The 13,878-nt window shown below is 38.1% G+C and overlaps 1 long non-coding RNA gene across 2 annotated transcripts in view; it reads right to left on the bottom strand.

Annotated features, from left to right (window-relative positions):
* LOC121666250 overlaps positions 1–13,878 on the bottom strand; it is a 30,862-nt gene that overhangs the window by 6,043 nt on the left and 10,941 nt on the right. The window contains exons 6-10 of one of the 2 annotated variants that reach the window (XR_006016630.1): positions 12,160–12,289; positions 11,941–12,080; positions 9,798–9,854; positions 2,649–2,742; positions 1,251–1,292 (exon numbers count right to left, since the gene is read on the bottom strand). This is a non-coding gene — a long non-coding RNA (uncharacterized LOC121666250). Of the gene's footprint in view, positions 1–1,250; positions 2,743–9,797; positions 9,855–11,940; positions 12,081–12,159; positions 12,290–13,878 lie in introns of both variants that reach the window. The other variant, XR_006016629.1, reaches the window with a different exon arrangement.

Here is a 13,878-nt window from a genome sequence, read left to right as displayed (position 1 = left end):
GTCTAACTTAAGGCAAAAAAAAAAAAAATCAAAACAAACAAAAAAACCCCACTCCCCCACCAAAGAAAACCAAACCCAACACCAAAACTGCCCTCAAATCCCCCAGAATTAAAGAAAAGAAAACAAAGAGCTCCTGAAGAGCAGGGTGCTGTCAGGGGATGCAAAGGGCCCAGCATGAGGAAGAGCATGAAGTGCTCTTGTTCCTCTCTTGTGGCCACAGTGAGTTTTCAAGTGAGTTTTGACAAGGCTTAGCTGTGCCATTTCCCCAAGTGTGTTGATGTAGCTATTGCCAACAAGGCCCAACAGATGATTAAAGGGATGAGGAGAGGAAGCAATGTCATGCTTTCCAAGAAGGGAAAGGATCAGGACAGATGTAACTTACTCCAGTTCTTAACAACACGTTCCTACAAATAGAAAGCAATACTGAAGCTATTACTGTCACTACTCAGGCATGATGAGAAGTGTTAAAAGTAATGAACTACCTATCTGAACACATAAAAATGAGGTAAAGCATGGTATAATGGTTATCAGACATGTCAGCTAGTTCTGAAACAGGGATAATATGTGTTCTGCAAACTATCCATCAAAGCTATCCTACATTATTCCATGTGACAGTTTAAATGGCTGATCTCAGTGCATGCAGAATTGCCAGATATCCAGGAACTTAAGAAAACCCAGGCCAGCTTTAACAAAGAGCATGGGCTTAATAGTAGTAAAAATTACTACCTTATTTTATTCTGCCAAAATGCCAGAGTTTGCATGGCTTAAAACATAAAAATGAGAGAAAGACTCTGTGCAGACAACCAGGCAAGGAAAAGCAAATCACAGTGTAAGACGTGTATCTATGTTTTAAACAAACTGAGGCAGTGATAAAGGGCTAAAAGAAACTCCCATGGAATCACAAAACATAAGCATTGTGGGGGTGGCATACCTGGAGAGAATTATGCAGTAATTTTGAAAAGTTAATGTTTAAAGCATAACCATTTGGAATGAGTTTATAGCTATTCACCATTTACAGTACAACCAGAACAGTATCTAAGCAGGAATTAAAGACAGACTGGGATTGAATGATACAGGGTGGGTAAAACTTGTGTTATGGTGAATGCTTAATTAAAAAAAAAAAAAAATAGTGTAACACAAAAAAGTGTCCTCAGGATGTAGTTGGTTTCACAGCACCAAGTATTGTGTATAGATTCAACTTTTGTTTGCACATCAGCAGGCACAGGGGCCATCTATTACAGAAAGGATACAGCTAAGTGGGGAATTTCATTTGTAACATGATTTGGTAAGACCTGCAAAAATCAGGTGAGATGATACTAATTTATGCTGCAATTCTATCATTCATGCTGCCTCTTAAAAATGAGTTTATTTGCATACAGACAGGTATTCAATTGAAGGAAAAACATGGAACAAAATGTAAACAAAAGTAACACAACTATGGTTCATCTTGACAAAAAGGATTGCAACCAAAACAGCTTCCTGTGATACCACCCCAAAATGGATGAATTCCAACGTCTGATAAAAAATGTAACATACCCTTGGAGCCTTGCTCAGTGCCAAACTTTGTATCCCTTATGAGAAACAGTTGTGTGCTATAAGCACTCAAAACTTTGCTGACATTTAGTTTGATGGACTTAGTTTGCTTTCAATCAACTCAGGAATGTTCTGCTCTTAAATTAACTGCTAATTCCTAATGCAAACCTACTGCTACTACTTCTTCTTGATTTGAATGTCCTTCTCTTTCTCCACCAAAGTTGCCAGAAATTGGTGCAGATTTCTTTTGTTCAATTAAAAATGACATTAGGATTTTTTTATGCTCTTTGTACTCTAAAAATCCTGTTTTGTACTGTGGTGAAATGCTACAACTAATTAATGAACATAACCTGTTAATACTGTCTAAGCTTTGCCTGATTTAACTTCTTCCTACACTTCGTCTTCTTGATTCTGGAGCATTCAGTTCTAAATATTTTCAATAAATTACTTTTGCAGTATTTCTTTATAATTTTGGAAACTGGCCTCTGCCTATCAAATTTCCATTTCTGAAAGTTCATACATTTTGGATGTCTTTATCTCTGATTTACTGTATCAGTAGCTTTTCTTTTTTTTTTTTTTTTTTCCTTTGGAAAGGGGGGTAAAGAGAGAATAAAAGATAAACCTGCTATTTTGAGGGTTTGATATTTTTCTAAGTTGTTTATGTTTGTGTAATTACTTGTAAGAAAATATTAATTGAAGCTATAGATCAGATTTTTCAGTTCACTTTCACTGCATCACCAACCTTATGTTTTCAGGAACAAGTCAGCACTTTAAGACAGATGATCCACAAGTAATTAAGGCAAATGATATCCCAAGCCAGAGATTTAGAGTGCTCAGTCACCATATTAAGAGTATTACTGGCTTTTAGACTTTCAAAGTCCATCCGTGTTACTTTTCCTGCCACAGCACAGCCTTTTGTCATGGTTTACAAGAACCATGGTAAATTCATATTTATGCACAAATGCTTTCAACCGGCAATGATAGTACAGCACTGTAAGACACCAGTTCAAAAAATGTTTTTTTAAGCAGCAGGAGGTTTAGCATCACCCCCGTGTTCAATTCTGATACAATTTGTTACCATACAACAGCTCTGGCGTTTTAAAGAAATTCCTCACACAGATAATTTCTGGATCATTGTTTTCCACATCAATTTTAACAACATCCGCGGTTCACAAAACAGGTGATTTCCTTGAGATTGGGAAGAGGTACCTGCAAAATTACAAAGGAAATAAGCTAGGTTGGAGCTATTTTTACCTTAAAAACATGTATCTTGATTGCCTTCACAATCTGAAATCAATCCCTGGGATGTCTCCTTCTCTGTGTCACATTACAGAATATGTTTCTTTTTGAAAAAGTCTTGAGATTTCTAGAGGACATTCCAGATGTGACTTACTGCTATGCCTGGGGTGCATAGAGATCTTAAATACATTTCTGGGTAATGAATGAACACATCTCCATGCTAAAAAAATCCCAGTTCACAGTTCTGAAAGTGACAAGCTTTCAGGAGAGAGGCATTTCTTTAAAGCACCATTTTCTTGTGCAACATCCTGCTTGCAGTTTTCCTAGAAAAACATTGAGTGAAACTGGATGCTTTTACATTTCACTGATTGACTACTATCGGAAAAAAAGTTTTCAATTAACAGCTTATTGGCTGGCAAGCCTTTATCTTCTTGGTAGCACTTAGGTTAATGACAGGTTAATCTTCCTAAGACAGATCTGACACTCCTCTTTTTCAGGAAATCAGAAAACCAATAAAACCCTTATCAGTTCACATGTGGCCACATAATGCCTCTCTACTACTTGCTGCTAGTATGACCAGGCATTATTTTATCAGGCTAAATCAATATTTCACGTAATCTTCAGCTGAAGTCAACAATAGGGAAAAACAAATAAACCAGAATGCAAACAATCATGCTCATACTCAATAAAGTTGCAGTGAAAGGAGGATAAATTAAATGCAAGGGGATAAATGTTTCTCAACCTTTTTGAGTGATCAATGTACATCCTGAAGCATGAAGACTAACAGCATCTATAAGTTTTTACCCCAGCCAGTTTAACTAAAAGCATTACTCATGCCATGCCTTATAATTTAGACTTGTATTAACATACAGCTTTATTTACTGCTCTCTGGCATTCTATTTCTTCTAGCACAACAGAGAAATGTGGGGCAAGGTGAATTATAGGAGCTGTAACATCGCATTATTTTCCCAATTGTATATACATTAACGTTCTGATCCCTTTCAGGAATGAAATCTGTAGTGAGAGAGGCCTGGTCTCTATCCAAGACAAAGCCATTTGCTTAGTTCACACAGACACCCTTCCCCTGTCTTTAATCGTTCAAGATGTATGTGTGGGTGGAGTTTTCAGCCATCTGAAATAAAAGCACTTCTATCTTTTTGACACTTGAGGGAATGTGAGAACAATCTAATTGAAGAAAAGTTAATTTTTTGTTCTGAATAAAAAAAGGCAGCAAAGTACAATGAGCTGTCTCTAAAATGGTTTGGGAGCTATTCTAATGGAAAAACATAAATATAATAAAACCTTCACAGATGCAATCCAATTAGTCCTCTTGTCAAAAGCATGACCTGCAGTAGTGTAACAGGTGATTGCCAAATCTAAGAAGCTTTAATCCTGAGTTGATCCAATCACCATAATAAAATTACGACGGCAGAAGATGAGCTTCATCATCATTTGTGTGCTAAAAGATGAGTGGAAGTATTTGTGTTTCAGCAAACAAATGGCCTTTTCCAAAGCACTTGCTAACTATACTCTATAAGCCATACAGGTGCTCCTGAATTTGGTATTTCACGCAGCCTTTGTCAACAGCAGTAAGAAAAGTAAACGTCTTGCTCTCAACTATGAACTGGTTTCAAAATGAAGATGTTAAAACATGTAGCCAGTATCTATAATTACAAGAAAACTTTTCACTGAGAAATAAGATACAGTAACATATATCACCATATTTGCAATTTTAAGATCAGTATACAGGGTAAAGGTCCTAGGAGACCAGTTTTTTAATAGACACCAAATTCTGCATGCTTGAGGGAAAAATATTAATGGCTCCCTGAATGACCACTATGACAATTGTGTTTTGATGTGCAGCAAATGTGAGTGAAACAATAGAGAGTTACATGAAAATAGGTGTGTAACAACAGCAAAAGGAGTACACACCTCTTTCTGGGAGACTTGGATATTTTTCCAGGGAAGTTAATGTCCATTGAAGTGCTAAGAAATGCCATAATTTATACACTGAAACCTAACCAAACCAGGTCAATATTAAATGTGTTAATTCTTCCTGTAATGCCAAATACCACTTACAGAATACAGAAGTTTCTGCAACTGCACCTTAGGCTGCTCTTTGTTTGATCTGATTTTTTGGTCTTCCCTATGTGGTATTTAACAGAACAGATTTTAAAAAAAATTTATTTTACTGTATTTCCTCTTCCATGTGCCTCCATGTGTCAAATGACAAAGGGAAAAACTTGTGTTTCAGTGACACTCTGGCCTGTGTACACAAACGATCCCCTGGGAAAAATCAGTGGTTCTTTAATTATATAAAAACTACCTCAGAATTTGAAATTAGGTTTCTCATGTTCTTGGAAAGCACAAAAGCATTTACTATACACACTCAAACAGCATTTTAAGGCCAGGGTTTGTTTTGTTTGTGCAAGAACCCTTTTAAAAATACTGAGAACAATTTCTCTTTCAAAAAACTTACTCTTCAATGAGTCTGAAACAAGCAAGATTCAGTACATGGGGCCTCCTTACATCAGCCCCTGCTTTGTCACAAATGCCTTTTAGAGGTCTGCCTTGCCTTAATCTCTCAGTATTTAGTGCACGAAGCTTTAGTGAAGCTACCATGGTGGCCCAGCACCTTGAGAGCATCACAAAACCCAGCTCAGTGGCAGCCCAGGAGACAGCTGTGGTGTGCAGATCTGTGTGACTCTCACCTGCATGCCTCTTCCACAAGGTGCATGTGTCAGCCATCGAGCAGGGCTCACAAAGAAAGAATTTGCCAGACTTCTGATTAGGTCTGGCAAATCAGTTTTGACAGCATTTGCACAATCTTCACTGTTTCAAAACCACGTTTGAAACTGCTTGGCTACAAAAGAAACACTTCGCCAGTGCAGAGCTAAAGGTAAGGTGGGGAATGAGGGACTGCAATACTGTATCTCAGGAGCAAGGGGATGATCCCCACGGTTCAAAAAGAAAACACAATATGCTCATCATCCAGGTGATCTAGTTTTCTTTGGAGATGGAAAGTCTTTATCCTGACTATGGTACCTTTTAGAGTCCACTTTTTGCATGTGGCCCTTTTCCCCTTACATTTCTGGGCAGAGAAATGACAGAATTGATCCCTCAAGTAAAATTCGTTTGGTGCTTGCTTTTGTGACCATCCATGTACTCCTCAGAGAAAGGAAGAGGCCAGCTATGCTGAGATCTGCACCACTTCTGCTTGGTTAGTCTACTTAAGAGTTATCCCTGTTTGATTTTACAGAGTAACTCATGAATAAGTGCAAAGTTTGACTTTTTCTAGTTCCCTGCTAACACTAAATGGGTTTCCAACCAGGTAGACAGCCCCTGTGAGACACAGCATGATTTTTTCTGGGGACGAGTTTCTATTTTGCACAATGTAAAGCCAAAAGCCGATTGTGTGCATGGAGTATTTTAATTTTTATTCTAGCACTGTTTCGTTAGTATTTGTCAGAAAGCATGAAACCAAACAAAGACATTTGTTCATGGGGCTATGCTGCCTCCAGAATGAAGACCTAGCTGTTTGTGGCCCTAGTGAAAAGCCCTCTAGGAAAAAGGTGCACAAAATTTAGGCACTTAATTATGTATGCCTGTCGTTAAATAGTAAAGACTCACTGAATGACTGTTCAAAAGGTTAGCGAGTGACATTTTAAGTTAATGCTAAGATTCAGCATGCCCCCTGATGTAGCAGCACAAAGAAACAACTACAGAAATAAGCTGCAACCCGCCTTTCCAAATGTCTAACTACCCTTATAAAAAAAAAGGTCACTTCAGCTGTGGACACCTGCTTTCTCAGAGATCATTCACCCTGGGTCTGTTCTGGTGACATCAAACCACCTTTCCCATGCAGGGCAAACATACAGACTGCAGGCATACAATTTCCTGGGCATTACCACCTGAACTCTGTATTTTCTGTTTTTAGGAAACTTAGGAAATGAGATTATGAAATGTCCCTTCACTTTTTCTTCTCAAAGGTCTTGAGGTTGGCTGTTAACTAAACTCTCCAGAAGACTGGAGGATGAGCAGAATGAAAATTTATCAAATAAAAATACTTATCAAAAATGGGAATATGACATGAGCAGTTTGAATGGTAAATTTTCATAGATCACACTAGTCCAGCACTAAATTATATCTCTCCTTGGGATTCCTTAAGAGCTATTTTGCATACATTTTCCACACATAGAAAACACGTTATGCGCAGAAGGTACTTCTGTAATATTCTTTGCATGAAGAATACTGGCTTTGTAAGAGTGGTCACTCAGCATAAAATTCTATTTGGACTTTCTTGATGGAACAAATGCATGTATCAATTTTGTAAGTGTGAGGCCAAAATACTACAGGTAAATTTGTGATCTGGTTCAGCCCAAGGGCCCTTCTCACCACCTAGTCTGTTCCCAGAAGTGCTATAAGAAAATTCTAAAGGGAGAACAGGAACATATTACCATATGTAACATTGCTGTAACAGCTTTCAGCTACTTTCAGCTGATTTTTTTTACGTGAAACTTCTCTCCATTTAAAAAAAAAAAATAGCTAAAGTATGTTTATACATGAAAATGAACACAAATTCTCAAAAATGTGAATGCATTTTTACTTCCTTTCTGGGAAAAAAGTTAGTATCACTTAAACTATGTGCTACAATGGCTATTGTCTCTTCTTTTTTATCTTTTTCTTTCCTAAGAATAAAGGTTTGCACTGCATTTTGAAAAGTATATATTATTCATCACTTTTCTGCATTGTGCTATCACTACATTTTAGGAATTCATTTACTATTCTTTGATAAGTGATTTAATTCCAAGAAGCATGCAATAAAGAGCTTAACCCCTCTTCACTTGAAAATCCTCAAAAGATTTTGTCATTCAAGAGAGAATTTAGAAAAAATGGACTCTAGCAAAAGCAATGATTCTTTACTTGAAAAGGCTGTGTGTCTTGGGGTGACTTTTTGATGTATATCCCATATCACTGCCCTATGCCCAGAAATTAATTTTTGTGCCTTTCTATGGCTTTAAACTGAGCCTGAGAGGGGGGAAGAAAAACTGAGCAAAATTTTTTCAAAGCAGTTTGCAGCTTGTTCAAGGTCACACAGAGACAGAGACTTTTTTCAACTGTGGCAGGACAGCAAGAGGGAAGGGAAGCACCCAGCTTACTTTTCTTTCCAGACAGCTTTCAGCAGCTTTTTTTCCTCAGCTCCTTTTCCTCCGGAGAGTTGAACTTTTGTCTTCCTGGGACTTTGTTTTTTTCCTTTTCTCTCTGCTGGACTGTTTCAACATCAGAATACAATGGGAGGACTTTCCACCGAGTCCTTGGCCCTGGAGGTGGGCTCACCACCCTGTCCCAGCTCCAAGGAGGGGGGAAGAAAGAGACTACAGAGGGACTCTGAAATTTTCCCAAGTTTCTCTCAGCAGAGCAAGAGGTTTTATTATTTAGCATCATAATCCCTTTTCCTGTGTGTTTGTTAAATAAATAGTTTTTATCTCTTTCACTTTCCTTCAAGGAAAATTTTTTTTTCTGAACCTGGGGCGGGGGGTGGTTGTAGCCTGCCTTCTCTCAGAGGATATATTTCTAGATTTGGCCAAACTGGAACACTGTGGTATAAAGAGGTAGTATAAAGCCACCATGATAAAATGCACACGTTTGTCAAAATTCCTTTGGATCCATGCACAGCTGAAGTGTTATTCCTTATTCCTTTGTACAGTGGAGAAACCATTTATCTTAACTGCAAGGGTCCTTTGAAGGTATTACCACCAAGATAAAGGGAAATTCAGAAGATGTAGTTATATTTAGATTTTTCAAGAGCAATTGGCAAGGGATTTCAATCAAAGAAGGTACAATAGAATATGGAATAAAAGAGCTGTCCAAAGAACAAAAAGAAAAGCTTCATAGCAGGAAGCTTTCAGTTCAGCAGAGGTGGCTCCAATATCTGCACCTTTTCTATCCTCCGGAGAGGCAGTTCTAGGAGCTAGAGACTGCCCTCAGACTGAAAAGCCAATAGTTTATATAGTTTAGATAAATGTGAGATATACTAAGAAAAAAATATTCAGTATGGCAGTAACACAAGTGTATCAAGTTAACTGTTAAAGTAAAGTTTCAGCACTTGTATGATAGCTGGTTCTTGGTGATTCATGAAACCTTTATTTGCTTCATTTATGGACCATCAGTGCATCAGTGCATGTATTCTACATGCTCTAAACTCTTAACTTTACTAAATCCTTCTTTCATAATTCTTTTGGGAGAGCTAACAACTTGGCATAAATGAAGCAGGATTGAGTAAGAGCTGCAAACATTGGGCTAAATAGAATGTAGAGATTATGCTACTAGGCAATTAAATACCAAGATACAGAAGATATGCACAACAAAACCAAAGTAATCAATGCTGGAATAGACAAACTTCAGAACAAAAAAGAAGACTAGATGAAGACAAAAGTAATCTGTTGGTTAACTTGGTGAGAAGCAACAATCCCGAAAGAAATTTTAAGGAAATAATACTAAGAACAGAAGAGGTGTGCATTTGGTAAACTGAAGGAGAAATTCTGAAATACAAATAATTTGACTTGTAACTTAATTTATTGGTAATTTCTGATCAATGTATCAACTATATAGGGAGATGTAATTTGTTCTAGAGAAGAAAGAAATATAAATGGAAACTTTGATACTGAGGAACTTGTTTGTAAACCCCTTAAGAAGAGCAGAAAAATTATCAAATATACAGGTGAGCTGAAGGGATAAAAGAGAAGAGTATTACCAGCCTTGCAAAGAACATCACAAGAGCTGGAGTCAATGTGCTTTCCTGTAGCTGGAGTGATTTCAGCTTTTCTATTAGAAACAGATTCAAAAATAATCAACACAACTACTGACCATTCTTATGTGAGCATATTTCTGGCTGACGACTTGTGCAAGACTTGAGATGTGTCCAAGAATCTGATTCTTATATAAACTGTAGTCAGAAATCCTTAATAAACCAAACAGATTTTGCCCAGAGTGCAGTGGTGAAACCCTAAACAAAACTAACTTACCTGAAATGACGTGACTTGAATGGAAAATCTGATGAAGCAACAGGTAGATAGATGTCACTATGGAGATAAAAAACACATGGGCTATGAGACTGAGGACAGGCAAAAAGGGATAATTCAAAAATTTAGGATAGCCAAAAATGCAGTTAACAGTGAAGCAGAGAGAAGCGTCCATGATGTAGAAGGAAAGCCTGATCTTCTGAAGTGAGGCATAATGGAGTGAGTGGAGTTGGGAAAGAAAATGAGAGTGAGAAGATACCAAACCATACCCTGCAGAACACCTGCAAGTCATGAGTAATGGTAGAATGGTGCACTCTTTAATTCCCACTTTACCAAAGAGCTGGAAAGAAAGCAAACATTTAAGAAACAGTGTGCAAAATCCATCTTCCTCAACTACACATGTTCAAAGAGATAAAAGCACAAATGGGTCCCAGCAATGGAATAAGGCTCTTGAAAAGAGAGCGCTTACTGCTCTGGAAAGAGAAGTCCCTCTTTCTGAAGGAAGCTCCAATAGCTGCCCTCTGTCACAGAGCAGGCTGCGGTGCTGAGACCCAGGCTCTGGAGGTGCAGCCCTGTTCAGCTAAAGAGCAGGTGGTGCCAAGGCACAAACACTGCAGCTCCAGCTGCTGCAGGGGGCAGAAGGGTTTGTGTGACACTGCACAGCTGTGAGCAGACAGTGCAATGGACACAGGAGAACTGATTTCATATGGATTAACTAAATCAGCTTCATATTCGCTTGTGAGGCTGTAAAGACAAATAAAATATGAAATATTTTCCTGTCCTTTTATCGCTACCTAGCAATGGGTAGAAATTACCTGAGGTGCTGTGTCTTCATTGTCTTCATCTCTGATTATTAATACCAACTCTGTCAAGCATCTTCTTGGAAAATAGCAGAATAGTTTGAAACAGAGCATAACATGACAGAAAGATGGAATGAGGTAGTCTAAAAATGAACATGCTAAGTAATTTTTAGAACTATGCAACCACTGCATATCTAGTCGATAAGGAAAATTTCAACTGTTAAGACAGCAATTAGACATTAAATATATTTAAGGAAAGTCTTATGATCTCTTTTTCCCTCAAGAAAAGACAGATCCAGAAATCAGGATTAAAAAGAATGGTATTATGCATCACAAAATTATAATTTGACCAAACAGTAATTTTCTGTTCCCTAAATATGGCAGAAACAAGCAGATGTCCTTGTTCACACTATTAGAAGTTTGTTGATGAGAACAAGAACTTTGTCATCTGAAGAAACACTAAGCTGTACAGTTTTGTGATGCAAATTCCTGTGAACAGCAGATGTTTATTTACCCCTTGTCCCTTCATCTAATGCAACAGTTCTTAATGGAAGAATTCTCCTTGGAAACCAAATGCTGGGCTTAGGCTCAAGATCCTGAAAGACATACTTGCATTTGAACTTTTTTTTGACTACTCCTTCCACAGACTAAGGAAGACAATTCCATAGCAGCATTTAGGAAATGGCTTGGCTGTAAACTACTAATATATCCTATTCCTTAAAACCTAAAATCCCTAAACTTATTACTACTTTAAAGCAAACATTGACTTCTGTATTTCAGGTTTAGGAAGAAGAAGGTCTATGTCTTTCAAACTGGTCAACATCTGTTTCATTCCCAGCAAACTTGGTGTTTGGCAATAATTTCAGATGTTATTAGCATCTGCATTGCATTTGGATAAGAGGTTACAGCAGCTGATTGCACGTTCCTAATGCCTATATGAAAACTCCTGAGTTAAGAAAAATTTCAAAAAACATTAATACATTAAATGTAGTATCATTGTTTCAATGCTTGTACAATCGGAATATTTTTTGTGGATGGATTTAGAAACTTTTTGTAATTTTTAAAAAATTTTATTTTAATAAAAGGTGTGTTCAAACAAGTAACCTTTAACTAGGCAATGGTAACCCCACAGTTCCCATGGTACAAGTACCATGTGGCCCACAATCCCTCTAATCATGCTGCTTTTTTATCTTTTTTTCCCAGGAGATAGGGAGGGAAGGGAGCCCAGAAAATAAACAAAAAAATTCTGGTGCTCAGTTCTCAAATACGGACTGCGTTCAGCAGAACTTTTCAAAGACAAACCACAGATGAGTCGAAAGCTGGATAATCTTCAAGTAACAGCTCACCTGGGACTGCAGATTTTCCAGTTGCTTTTGATGTATCTCAATTGACTCTCTTAAGATGATTCTTTTTGTCATTTGACAAATGTAGTAGTTTCTTCAAAGTGCTCAGAGGAATAGAGTGTAAGCACCCCAGTCTATCACACCTACAGGATATAGCCAATCAATACATGAGAAAGAAGCAGCAAGAGAAGAATATTATGTGCTATCATTATCTCGCATTACCTGGCAAGAAGTTATCTTTAATGATTTAAAGCACAGCACTGTTCTCACACGGTATTGTTCTCCAGAGTGACTGGAAGAAAGGCTTTGTTTTATACAATAGATCCTTCTCTGAATGCACTCCGCATCATTCCTGTTAACATCAAATGATAAAGCAGGCATTTTTAATTTTAGCTGTCAGCTCTAGGAAGCATACGCTTCTCAGAGACAGGCACTGCATGCACAGTACCACTGGTTACTAGGTCTGCAAGAAAGGCTAGTTGTTAATTGCACTGAAGGCAGGTAAAGGTCACTTTTTTGTAAAGATGGTGCTAAAATTATACAGCCAGAATAAAGCACTGATGTGAAGAGACTGGTTGAGCATCACAGGGACAACAGCTTTTCCATGTCACTTAGTTTCTTTTAGTAGAGCAACCAGAAGCAAGGTTTCATTTGATATTTTGTTTGCAAAGTTAATTTTCAGACTAGAACTACACCATGCATACAGGTCTCCATCATGACTGTGTACCCTCTGCCCAAAGAAAAGGGTCCCCAACTCTCACCGTGGACAAAAAATGGGGATGTATGTCTCCTCCACTTCCCACACAGAACAGTTTTTGATAAGATCCCACAAAGCTGCCTGGTTTTCAGTCACATATCCATTTACCCTCAGCAGAATGAGGCCCTGGGAACTGAAACTATGAACATGAGAGAAAGAATTGGGTGACTCAAAAGTTTAAGTTCACTGTTAGGCTGGGTGTTGGGGAAGATGAAACAGGAAAGCCTTATAAATATGATTGCCTGACAAAAGATTTTGGGAATATGAAAACTATAAGCGACATTGAAATGAAAGCCACCTTTGAAATACCAAGTCTTAGTTACTGAACAACTGGAAAACAATGGTATGGCCGACTGAAGGTAATCCCCTCTTGATTGAACAATACCCTCTGCTTGCAGGCAGGTCCAAGGGTCAGAGCAGACCCTACTAGCTCAGCAGAAGGGGTCCAAAGAGTAGTTTTTAGGAGTTAAGATGTAACACTCTATGGTAATTTAAGAACTCTTATAGGCTGTAGGTAAATGCTATAGGATTTGTATCTTGTATTAGATTGGTTAGTGACAATTAGAATATTCAGTACAGAAGATGATTTATTGTATTGTAACCAGGACTTCACCATTCCATTCTCATTACTCTCTCACACTCTCATTCCTCTCTTACTTATCTCTCACTCCACTCTACTTACTTGCTCTTACTTTTACACTCTTGCTCTCCTGGGCCTGCTCCGAACTGCGCCTGGCAGCTCTAAGCAGTGCCCCTGTACCCATGCCCTTTGCAATAAACCGCATGTTCCAAGATCTGACTTCAGAGATCCATCCGTCCCGACCGTCCGACCCACCCCAAAGCTCCCACCAGCTGGGTCCAACAGCAGCCATCAATATTTGGTGTATGTTTGCTGAGATGGAACAAAACCACACCCTATTATTAGGTCATGAGAGTGAACTCATCTGAGGGAATTTGCTGTCAGCTGTGGCTTGTCAAAAGATGCTGTGTATTTTACTCTCTATAGCTATGTATAACGGTATATTTATGCATTAACAGAGCAAATCAGAAACACAAAACGTCATTCAGCTTCCACACGTGCTTTTACTGGGTGTGATTTATTACTGCAGCAACACTGAAGGTAACCAATGGAGAAACAGCTATGTCAAAAGGACTCAAGTGATGAATTAGAAGATTCATTTCCT

Source organism: Corvus kubaryi, unplaced genomic scaffold (genome assembly GCF_017639235.1).
Source record: "Corvus kubaryi isolate FWS band 111438036 unplaced genomic scaffold, C.kubaryi_AGA036_p1.0 37341, whole genome shotgun sequence".
NCBI classification, from domain to species: Eukaryota; Metazoa; Chordata; class Aves; order Passeriformes; family Corvidae; genus Corvus; species Corvus kubaryi.
This window is presented reverse-complemented; position numbering and strand designations above follow the sequence as displayed.